This window comes from Ambystoma mexicanum, chromosome 2q, assembly GCF_040938575.1.
Source record: "Ambystoma mexicanum isolate Mex_15411 chromosome 2q, UKY_AmexF1_1, whole genome shotgun sequence".
Taxonomy (NCBI): Eukaryota; Metazoa; Chordata; class Amphibia; order Caudata; family Ambystomatidae; genus Ambystoma; species Ambystoma mexicanum.
The window spans coordinates 133,691,392-133,703,717 of NC_090924.1; positions in this window are offsets into that span (position 1 = coordinate 133,691,392).

Sequence of the window (12,326 nt, forward strand, 5' to 3'; positions counted from 1 at the left end):
TCCCAGAGTGTAGCGTGAGACTTTTGTGTTTGAACTATTGAACCAGACTTACCTTGACCCAGCAAGGTCCCAGAGTGTAGCGTGAGACTTTTGTGTTTGGACTATTGAACCAGACTTACCTTGGCCCAGCTAGGTCCCAGAGTGTAGCGTGAGACTTTTGTTTTAGGACTATTGAACCAGACTTACCTTGATTCAGCTAGGTCCCAGAGTGTAGGGTGAGACTTTTGTGTTTGGACTATTGAACCAGATTTACCTTGACCCAGCTAGGTCCCAGAGTGTAGGGTGAGACTTTTGTGTTTTGACTATTGAACCAGACTTACCTTGACCCAGCAAGGTCCCAGAGTGTAGCGTGAGACTTTTGTGTTAGGACTATTGAACCAGACTTACCTTGATTCAGCTAGGTCGCAGAGTGTAGCGTGAGACTTTTGTGTTTGGACTATTGAACCACACTTACCTTGACCCAGCTAGGTCCCAGAGTTTAGCGTGAGACTTTTGTGTTAGGACTATTGAACCAGACTTACCTTGACCCAGCGAGCTCCCAGAGTGTAGCGTGAGACTTTTGTGTTTGGACTATTGAACCAGACTTACCTTGATTCAGCTAGGTCCCAGAGTGTAGCGTGAGACTTTTGTGTTAGGACTATTGAAGCAGACTTACCTTGACCCAGCTAGGTCCCAGAGTGTAGCGTGAGACTTTTGTGTTAGGACTATTGAACCAGACTTACCTTGATTCAGCTAGGCCCCAGAGTGTAGCGTGAGACATTTGTGTTAGGACTATTGAACCAGACTTACCTTGACCCAGCTAGGTCCCAGAGTATAGTGTGAGACCTTTGTGTTTGGACTATTGAACCAGACTTACCTTGACCCAGCTAGGTCCCAGAGTGTAGCGTGAGACTTTTGTGTTAGGACTATTGAACCAGACTTACCTTGATTCAGCTAGGTCCCAGAGTGTAGCGTGAGACATTTGTGTTAGGACTATTGAACCAGACTTACCTTGATTCAGCTAGGTCCCAGAGTGTAGCGTGAGACTTTTGTGTTAGGACTATTGAACCAGACTTACCTTGACCCAAATAGGTCCCAGAGTGTAGTGTGAGACCTTTGTGTTTGGACTATTGAACCAGACTTACCTTGACCCAGCTACGTCCCAGAGTGTAGCTTGAGACTTTTGTGTTTGGACTATTGAACCAGACTTACCTTGACGCAGCTAGGTCCCAGAGTGTAGCGTGAGACTTTTGTGTTAGGACTATTGAACCAGACTTACCTTGATTCAGCTAGGTCCCAGAGTGTAGGGTGAGACTTTTGTGTTTGGACTATTGAACCAGACTTACCTTGACCCAGCTAGGTCCCAGAGTGTAGCGTGAGACTTTTGTGTTTGGACTATTGAACCAGACTTACCTTGACCCAGCTAGGTCCCAGAGTGTAGCGTGAGACTTTGTTTTAGGACTATTGAACCAGACTTACCTTGATTCAGCTAGGTCCCAGAGTGTAGGGTGAGACTTTTGTGTTTGGACTATTGAACCAGATTTACCTGACCCAGCTAGGTCCCAGAGTGTAGGGTGAGACTTTTGTGTTTTGACTATTGAACCAGACTTACCTTGACCCAGCAAGGTCCCAGAGTGTAGGGTGAGACTTTTGTTTTAGGACTATTGAACCAGACATACCTTGACCCAGCTAGGTCCCAGAGTGTAGCGTGAGACTTTTGTGTTTGGACTATTGAACCAGACTTACCTTGATTCAGCGAGGTCCCAGAGTGTAGCGTGAGACTTTTGTGTTAAGACTATTGAACCAGACTTACCTTGACTCAGCTAGGACCCAGCGTGTAGCGTGAGACTTTTGTGTTAGGACTATTGAACCAGACTTACCTTGACCCAGCTAGGTCCCAGAGTGTAGCGTGAGACTTTTGTGTTTGGACTATTGAACCAGACTTACCTTGACCCAGCTAGGTCCCAGAGTGCAGCGTGAGACTTTTGTGTTTGGACTATTGAACCAGACTTACCTTGACGCAGCTGGGTCCCAGAGTGTAGCATGAGACGTTTGTGTTAGGACTATTGAACCAGACTTACCTTGATTCAGCTAGGTCCCAGAGTGTAGCGTGAGACTTTTGTGTTAGGACTATTGAAACAGACTTACCTTGACCCAACTAGGTCCCAGAGTGTAGCGTGAGACTTTTGTGTTTGGACTATTGAACCAGACTTACCTTGACCCAGCTAGGTCCCAGAGTGTAGCGTGAGACTTTTGTGTTTGGACTATTGAACCAGACTTACCTTGACCCAGCTAGGTCCCAGAGTGTAGCGTGAGACTTTTGTTTTAGGACTATTGAACCAGACTTACCTTGATTCAGCTAGGTCCCAGAGTGTAGGGTGAGAATTTGTGTTTGGACTATTGAACCAGACTTACCTTGACCCAGCTAGGTCCCAGAGTGTAGCGTGAGACTTTTGTGTTAGGAATATTGAACCAGACATACCTTGACCCAGCTAGGTCCCAGAGTGTAGCGTGAGACTTTTTTGTTAGGACTATTGAACCAGACTTATCTTAACCCAGCGAGCTCCCAGAGTGTAGCGTGAGACTTTTGTGTTTGGACTATTGAACCAGACTTACCTTGATTCAGCTAGGTCCCAGAGTGTAGCGTGAGACTTTTGTGTTAGGACTATTGAAGCAGACTTACCTTGATTCAGCTAGGTCCCAGAGTGTAGCGTGAGTCTTTTGTGTTAGGACTATTGAAGCAGATTTACCTTGACCCAGCTAGGTCCCAGAGTGTAGCGTGAGACTTTTGTGTTAGGACTATTGAACCAGACTTACCTTGACCCAGCTAGGTCCCAGAGTGTAGCGTGAGACTTTTGTGTTAGGACTATTGAACCAGACTTACCTTGACCCAGCTAGGTCCCAGAGTGTAGCGTGAGACTTTTGTGTTTGGACTATTGAACCAGACTTACCTTGACCCAGCTAGGTCCCAGAGTGTAGCGTGAGACTTTTGTGTTTGGACTATTGAACCAGACTTACCTTGACCCAGCTAGGTCCCAGAGTGTAGCGTGAGACTTTTGTGTTAGGACTATTGAACCAGACTTACCTTGACTCAGCTAGGTCCCAGAGTGTAGCGTGAGACTTTTGTGTTAGGACTATTGAACCAGACTTACCTTGACCCAGCTAGGTCCCAGAGTGTAGCGTGAGACTTTTGTGTTTGGACTATTGAACCAGACTTACCTTGACCCAGCTAGGTCCCAGAGTGTAGCGTGAGACTTTTGTGTTTGGACTATTGAACCAGACTTACCTTGACGCATCTAGGTCCCAGAGTGTAGCATGAGACTTTTGTGTTAGGACTATTGAACCAGGCTTACCTTGATTCAGCTAAGTCCCAGAGTGTAGCGTCAGACTTTTGTGTTAGGACTATTGAAACAGACTTACCTTGATTCAGCTAGGTCCCAGAGTGTAGGGTGAGACTTTTATGTTTGGACTATTGAACCAGACTTACCTTGACCCAGCTAGGTCCCAGAGTGTAGCATGAGACTTTTGTGTTTGGACTATTGAACCAGACTTACCTTGACCCAGCTAGGTCCCAGAGTGTAGCGTGAGACTTTTGTGTTTGGACTATTGAACCAGATTTACCTTGACCCAGCTAGGTCGCAGAGTGTAGCGTGAGACTTTTGTTTTAGGACTATTGAACCAGACTTACCTTGACCCAGCTAGGTCCCAGAGTGTAGGGTGAGACTTTTGTGTTTGGACTAATGAACCAGACTTACCTTGACCCAGCTAGGTCCCAGAGTGTAGGGTGAGACTTTTGTGTTTGGACTATTGAACCAGACTTACCTTGACGCAGCTAGGTCCCAGAGTGTATGGTGAGACTTTTGTGTTTGGACTATTGAACCGGGCTTACCTTGACTCAGCTAGGTCCCAGAGTGTAGGGTGAGACTTTTGTGTTAGGACTATTGAACCAGACTTACCTTGATTCACCTAGGTCCCAGAGTGTAGGGTGAGACTTTTGTGTTTGGACTATTGAACCAGACTTACCTTGACCCAGCTAGGCCCCGGAGTGTAGGGTGAGACTTTTGTGTTAGGACTATTGAACCAGAGTTACCTTGATTCAGCTAGGTCCCAGAGTGTAGCGTGAGACTTTTGTGTTTGGACTATTGAACCAGACTTACCTTGACCCAGCTAGGTCCCAGAGTGTAGCGTGAGAATTTTGTTTTAGGACTATTGAACCAGACTTACCTTGATTCAGTTAGGTCCCAGAGTGTAGGGTGAGACTTTTGTGTTTGGACTATTGAACAAGACTTACCTTGACCCAGCTAGGTCCCAGAGTGTAGGGTGAGACTTTTGTGTTTGGACTATTGAACCAGAATTACCTTGATTCAGCTAGGTCCCAGAGTGTAGGGTGAGACTTTTGTGTTTGGACTATTGGACCGGGCTTACCTTGATTCAGCTAGGTCCCAGAGTGTAGGGTGAGACTTTTGTGTTTGGACTATTGAACCAGACTTACCTTGACCCAGCTAGGTCCCAGAGTGTAGCGTGAGACTTTTGTGTTTGGACTATTGAACCAGACTTACCTTGACCCAGCTAGGTCACAGAGTGTAGCGTGAGACTTTTGTTTTAGGACTATTGAACCAGACTTACCTTGATTCAGCTAGGTCCCAGAGTGTAGGGTGAGACTTTTGTGTTTGGACTATTGAACCAGATTTACCTTGACCCAGCTAGGTCCCAGAGTGTAGGGTGAGAATTTTGTGTTTTGACTATTGAACCAGACTTACCTTGACCCAGCAAGGTCCCAGAGTGTAGGGTGAGACTTTTGTGTTAGGACTATTGAACCAGATTTACCTTGATTCAGCTAGGTCCCAGAGTGTAGCGTGAGACTTTTGTGTTAGGACTATTGAACCAGACTTACCTTGACCCAGCTAGGTCCCAGAGTGTAGCGTGAGACTTTTGTGTTCGGACTATTGAACCAGACTTACCTTGACCCAGCTAGGTCCCAGAGTGTAGCTTGAGACTTTTGTGTTTGGACTATTGAACCAGACTTACCTTGACGCAGCTAGGTCCCAGAGTGTAGCGTGAGACTTTTGTGTTAGGACTACTGAACCAGACTTACCTTGACTCAGCTAGGTCCCAGAGTGTAGCGTGAGACTTTTGTGTTAGGACTATTGAACCAGACTTACCTTGATTCAGCTAGGTCCCAGAGTGTAGGGTGAGAATTTTGTGTTTGGACTATTGAACCAGACTTACCTTGACCCAGTTAGGTCCCAGAGTGTAGCGTGAGACTTTTGTGTTTGAACTATTGAACCAGACTTACCTTGACCCAGCTAGGTCCCAGAGTGTAGCGTGAGACTTTTGTGTTTGGACTATTGAACCAGACTTACCTTGACCCAGCTAGGTCCCAGAGTGTAACGTGAGACTTTTGTGTTTGGACTATTGAACCAGACTTACCTTGACCCAACTAGGTCCCAGAGTGTAGCGTGAGACTTTTGTTTTAGGACTATTGAACCAGACTTACCTTGATTCAGCTAGGTCCCAGAGTGTAGGGTGAGACTTTTATGTTTGGACTATTGAACCAGACTTACCTTGACCCAGCTAGGTCCCAGAGTGTAGCATGAGACTTTTGTGTTTGGACTATTGAACCAGACTTACCTTGACCCAGCTAGGTCCCAGAGTGTAGCGTGAGACTTTTGTGTTTGGACTATTGAACCAGATTTACCTTGACCCAGCTAGGTCGCAGAGTGTAGCGTGAGACTTTTGTTTTAGGACTATTGAACCAGATTTACCTTGACCCAGCTAGGTCCCAGAGTGTAGGGTGAGACTTTTGTGTTTGGACTAATGAACCAGACTTACCTTGACCCAGCTAGGTCCCAGAGTGTAGGGTGAGACTTTTGTGTTTGGACTATTGAACCAGACTTACCTTGACGCAGCTAGGTCCCAGAGTGTATGGTGAGACTTTTGTGTTTGGACTATTGAACCGGGCTTACCTTGATTCAGCTAGGTCCCAGAGTGTAGGGTGAGACTTTTGTGTTAGGACTATTGAACCAGACTTACCTTGATTCACCTAGGTCCCAGAGTGTAGGGTGAGACTTTTGTGTTTGGACTATTGAACCAGACTTACCTTGACCCAGCTAGGCCCCGGAGTGTAGGGTGAGACTTTTGTGTTAGGACTATTGAACCAGAGTTACCTTGATTCAGCTAGGTCCCAGAGTGTAGCGTGAGACTTTTGTGTTTGGACTATTGAACCAGACTTACCTTGACCCAGCTAGGTCCCAGAGTGTAGCGTGAGAATTTTGTTTTAGGACTATTGAACCAGACTTACCTTGATTCAGTTAGGTCCCAGAGTGTAGGGTGAGACTTTTGTGTTTGGACTATTGAACAAGACTTACCTTGACCCAGCTAGGTCCCAGAGTGTAGGGTGAGACTTTTGTGTTTGGACTATTGAACCAGAATTACCTTGATTCAGCTAGGTCCCAGAGTGTAGGGTGAGACTTTTGTGTTTGGACTATTGGACCGGGCTTACCTTGATTCAGCTAGGTCCCAGAGTGTAGGGTGAGACTTTTGTGTTTGGACTATTGAACCAGACTTACCTTGACCCAGCTAGGTCCCAGAGTGTAGCGTGAGACTTTTGTGTTTGGACTATTGAACCAGACTTACCTTGACCCAGCTAGGTCACAGAGTGTAGCGTGAGACTTTTGTTTTAGGACTATTGAACCAGACTTACCTTGATTCAGCTAGGTCCCAGAGTGTAGGGTGAGACTTTTGTGTTTGGACTATTGAACCAGATTTACCTTGACCCAGCTAGGTCCCAGAGTGTAGGGTGAGAATTTTGTGTTTTGACTATTGAACAAGACTTACCTTGACCCAGCAAGGTCCCAGAGTGTAGGGTGAGACTTTTGTGTTAGGACTATTGAACCAGATTTACCTTGATTCAGCTAGGTCCCAGAGTGTAGCGTGAGACTTTTGTGTTAGGACTATTGAACCAGACTTACCTTGACCCAGCTAGGTCCCAGAGTGTAGCGTGAGACTTTTGTGTTCGGACTATTGAACCAGACTTACCTTGACCCAGCTAGGTCCCAGAGTGTAGCTTGAGACTTTTGTGTTTGGACTATTGAACCAGACTTACCTTGACGCAGCTAGGTCCCAGAGTGTAGCGTGAGACTTTTGTGTTAGGACTACTGAACCAGACTTACCTTGACTCAGCTAGGTCCCAGAGTGTAGCGTGAGACTTTTGTGTTAGGACTATTGAACCAGACTTACCTTGATTCAGCTAGGTCCCAGAGTGTAGGGTGAGAATTTTGTGTTTGGACTATTGAACCAGACTTACCTTGACCCAGTTAGGTCCCAGAGTGTAGCGTGAGACTTTTGTGTTTGAACTATTGAACCAGACTTACCTTGACCCAGCTAGGTCCCAGAGTGTAGCGTGAGACTTTTGTGTTTGGACTATTGAACCAGACTTACCTTGACCCAGCTAGGTCCCAGAGTGTAACGTGAGACTTTTGTGTTTGGACTATTGAACCAGACTTACCTTGACCCAACTAGGTCCCAGAGTGTAGCGTGAGACTTTTGTTTTAGGACTATTGAACCAGACTTACCTTGATTCAGCTAGGTCCCAGAGTGTAGGGTGAGACTTTTGTGTTTGGACTATTGAACCAGATTTACCTTGACCCAGGTAGGTCCCAGAGTGTAGGGTGAGACTTTTGTGTTTTGACTATTGAACCAGACTTACCTTGACCCAGCAAGGTCCCAGAGTGTAGGGTGAGACTTTTGTGTTAGGACTATTGAACCAGACTTACCTTGATTCAGATAGGTCGCAGAGTGTAGCGTGAGACTTTTGTGTTTGGACTATTGAACCACACTTACCTTGACCCAGCTAGGTCCCAGAATGTAGCATGAGACTTTTGTGTTTGGATTATTGAACCAGACTTACCTTGACCCAGCTAGCTCCCAGAGTTTAGCGTGATACTTTTGTGTTAGGACTATTGAACCAGACTTACTTTGACTCAGCTAGGTCCCAGAGTGTAGGGTGAGACTTTTGTGTTTGGACTATTGAACCAGAATTACCATGACCCAGCTAGGTCCCAGAGTGTAGCGTCAGACTTTTGTGTTTGGACTATTGAACCAGACTTACCATGACCCAGCTAGATCCCAGAGTGTAGGGTGAGACTTTTGTGTTTGGACTATTGAACCAGACTTACCTTGACCCAGCTAGGTCCCAGAGTGTAGCGTGAGACTTTTGTGTTAGGACTATTGAACCAGACTTACCTTGATTCAGCTAGGTCGCAGAGTGTAGCGTGAGACTTTTGTGTTTGGACTATTGAACCACACTTACCTTGACCCAGCTAGGTCCCAGAGTTTAGCGTGAGACTTTTGTGTTAGGACTATTGAACCAGACTTACCTTGACCCAGCGAGCTCCCAGAGTGTAGCGTGAGACTTTTGTGTTTGGACTATTGAACCAGACTTACCTTGATTCAGCTAGGTCCCAGAGTGTAGCGTGAGACTTTTGTGTTAGGACTATTGAAGCAGACTTACCTTGACCCAGCTAGGTCCCAGAGTGTAGCGTGAGACTTTTGTGTTAGGACTATTGAACCAGACTTACCTTGATTCAGCTAGGTCCCAGAGTGTAGCGTGAGACTTTTGTGTTAGGACTATTGAACCAGACTTACCTTCCCAGCTAGGTCCCAGAGTGTAGTGTGAGACATTTGTGTTTGGACTATTGAACCAGACTTACCTTGACCCAGCTACGTCCCAGAGTGTAGCTTGAGACTTTTGTGTTTGGACTATTGAACCAGACTTACCTTGACGCAGCTAGGTCCCAGAGTGTAGCATGAGACTTTTGTGTTAGGACTATTGAAGCAGACTTACCTTGACCCAGCTAGGTCACAGAGTGTATCGTGAGACTTTTGTTTTAGGACTATTGAACCAGACTTACCTTGATTCAGCTAGGTCCCAGAGTGTAGGGTGAGACTTTTGTGTTTGGACTATTGAACCAGATTTACCTTGACCCAGCTAGGTCCCAGAGTGTAGGGTGAGAATTTTGTGTTTTGACTATTGAACCAGACTTACCTTGACCCAGCAAGGTCCCAGAGTGTAGGGTGAGACTTTTGTGTTAGGACTATTGAACCAGATTTACCTTGATTCAGCTAGGTCCCAGAGTGTAGCGTGAGACTTTTGTGTTAGGACTATTGAATCAGACTTACCTTGACCCAGCTAGGTCCCAGAGTGTAGCGTGAGACTTTTGTGTTCGGACTATTGAACCAGACTTACCTTGACCCAGCTAGGTCCCAGAGTGTAGCTTGAGACTTTTGTGTTCGGACTATTGAACCAGACTTACCTTGACGCAGCTAGGTCCCAGAGTGTAGCATGAGACTTTTGTGTTAGGACTATTGAACCAGACTTACCTTGACTCAGCTAGGTCCCAGAGTGTAGCGTGAGACTTTTGTGTTAGGACTATTGAACCAGACTTACCTTGATTCAGCTAGGTCCCAGAGTGTAGGGTGAGAATTTTGTGTTTGGACTATTGAACCAGACTTACCTTGACCCAGTTAGGTCCCAGAGTGTAGCGTGAGACTTTTGTGTTTGAACTATTGAACCAGACTTACCTTGACCCAGCTAGGTCCCAGAGTGTAGCGTGAGACTTTTGTGTTTGGACTATTGAACCAGACTTACCTTGACCCAGCTAGGTCCCAGAGTGTAACGTGAGACTTTTGTGTTTGGACTATTGAACCAGACTTACCTTGACCCAACTAGGTCCCAGAGTGTAGCGTGAGACTTTTGTTTTAGGACTATTGAACCAGACTTACCTTGATTCAGCTAGGTCCCAGAGTGTAGGGTGAGACTTTTGTGTTTGGACTATTGAACCAGATTTACCTTGACCCAGCTAGGTCCCAGAGTGTAGGGTGAGACTTTTGTGTTAGGACTATTGAACCAGACTTACCTTGATTCAGATAGGTCGCAGAGTGTAGCGTGAGACTTTTGTGTTTGGACTATTGAACCACACTTACCTTGACCCAGCTAGGTCCCAGAATGTAGCGTGAGACTTTTGTGTTTGGATTATTGAACCAGACTTACCTTGACCCAGCTAGCTCCCAGAGTTTAGCGTGATACTTTTGTGTTAGGACTATTGAACCAGACTTACTTTGACTCAGCTAGGTCCCAGAGTGTAGGGTGAGACTTTTGTGTTTGGACTATTGAACCAGACTTACCTTGACCCAGCTAGGTCCCAGAGTGTAGCGTGAGACTTTTGTGTTAGGACTATTGAACCAGACTTACCTTGATTCAGCTAGGTCGCATAGTGTAGCGTGAGACTTTTGTGTTTGGACTATTGAACCAGACTTACCTTGATTCAGCTAGGTCCCAGAGTGTAGCGTGAGACTTTTGTGTTAGGACTATTGAAGCAGACTTACCTTGACCCAGCTAGGTCCCAGAGTGTAGCGTGAGACTTTTGTGTTAGGACTATTGAACCAGACTTACCTTGATTCAGCTAGGTCCCAGAGTGTAGCGTGAGACTTTTGTGTTAGGACTATTGAACCAGACTTACCTTCCCAGCTAGGTCCCAGAGTGTAGTGTGAGACCTTTGTGTTTGGACTATTGAACCAGACTTACCTTGACCCAGCTACGTCCCAGAGTGTAGCTTGAGACTTTTGTGTTTGGACTATTGAACCAGACTTACCTTGACGCAGCTAGGTCCCAGAGTGTAGCATGAGACTTTTGTGTTAGGACTATTGAACCAGACTTACCTTGACTCAGCTAGGTCCCAGAGGGTAGCGTGAGACTTTTGTGTTAGGACTATTGAACCAGACTTACCTTGATTCAGGTAGGCCCCAGAGTGTAGGGTGAGACTTTTGTGTTTGGACTATTGAACCAGACTTACCTTGACCCAGCTAGGTCCCAGAGTGTAGTGTGAGACTTTTGTGTTTGGACTATTGAACCAGACTTACCTTGACCCAGCTAGGTCCCAGAGTGTAGCCTGAGACTTTTGTGTTTGGACTAATGAACCAGACTTACCTTGACCCAGCTAGGTCCCAGAGTGTAGCGTGAGACTTTTGTGTTTGGACTATTGAACCAGACTTACCTTGAACCAGCTAGGTCCCAGAGTGTAGCGTGAGACTTTTGTTTTAGGACTATTGAACCAGACTTACCTTGATTCAGCTGGGTCCCAGAGTGTAGGGTGAGACTTTTGTGTTTGGACTATTGAACCAGATTTACCTGACCCAGCTAGGTCCCAGAGTGTATGGTGAGACTTTTGGTTTTGACTATTGAACCAGACTTACCTTGACCCAGCAAGGTCCCAGAGTGTAGGGTGAGACTTTTGTTTTAGGACTATTGAACCAGACATACCTTGACCCAGCTAGGTCCCAGAGTGTAGCGTGAGACTTTTGTGTTTGGACTATTGAACCAGACTTACCTTGATTCAGCGAGGTCCCAGAGTGTAGCATGAGACTTTTGTGTTAGGACTATTGAACCAGACTTACCTTGACTCAGCTAGGACCCAGCGTGTAGCGTGAGACTTTTGTGTTAGGACTATTGAACCAGACTTACCTTGACCCAGCTAGGTCCCAGAGTGTAGCCTGAGACTTTTGTGTTTAGACTATTGAACCAGACTTACCTTGACCCAGCTGGGTCCCAGAGTGTAGCATGAGACTTTTGTGTTAGGACTATTGAACCAGACTTACCTTGATTCAGCTAGGTCCCAGAGTGTAGCGTGAGACTTTTGTGTTAGGACTATTGAAATAGACTTACCTTGACCCAGCTAGGTCCCAGAGTGTAGCGTGAGACTTTTGTGTTTGGACTATTGAACCAGATTTACCTTGACCCAGCTAGGTCCCAGAGTGTAGCGTGAGACTTTTGTGTTTGGACTATTGAACCAGACTTACCTTGACCCAGCTAGGTCCCAGAGTGTAGCGTGAGACTTTTGTTTTAGGACTATTGAACCAGACTTACCTTGATTCAGCTAGGTCCCAGAGTGTAGGGTGAGAATTTGTGTTTGGACTATTGAACCAGACTTACCTTGACCCAGCTAGGTCCCAGAGTGTAGCGTGAGACTTTTGTGTTAGGAATATTGAACCAGACATACCTTGACCCAGCTAGGTCCCAGAGTGTAGCGTGAGACTTTTTTGTTAGGACTATTGAACCAGACTTATCTTAACCCAGCGAGCTCCCAGAGTGTAGCGTGAGACATTTGTGTTTGGACTATTGAACCTGACTTACCTTGATTCAGCTAGGTCCCAGAGTGTAGCGTGAGACTTTTGTGTTAGGACTATTGAAGCAGACTTACCTTGATTCAGCTAGGTCCCAGAGTGTAGCGTGAGTCTTTTGTGTTAGGACTATTGAAGCAGATTTACCTTGACCCAGCTAGGTCCCAGAG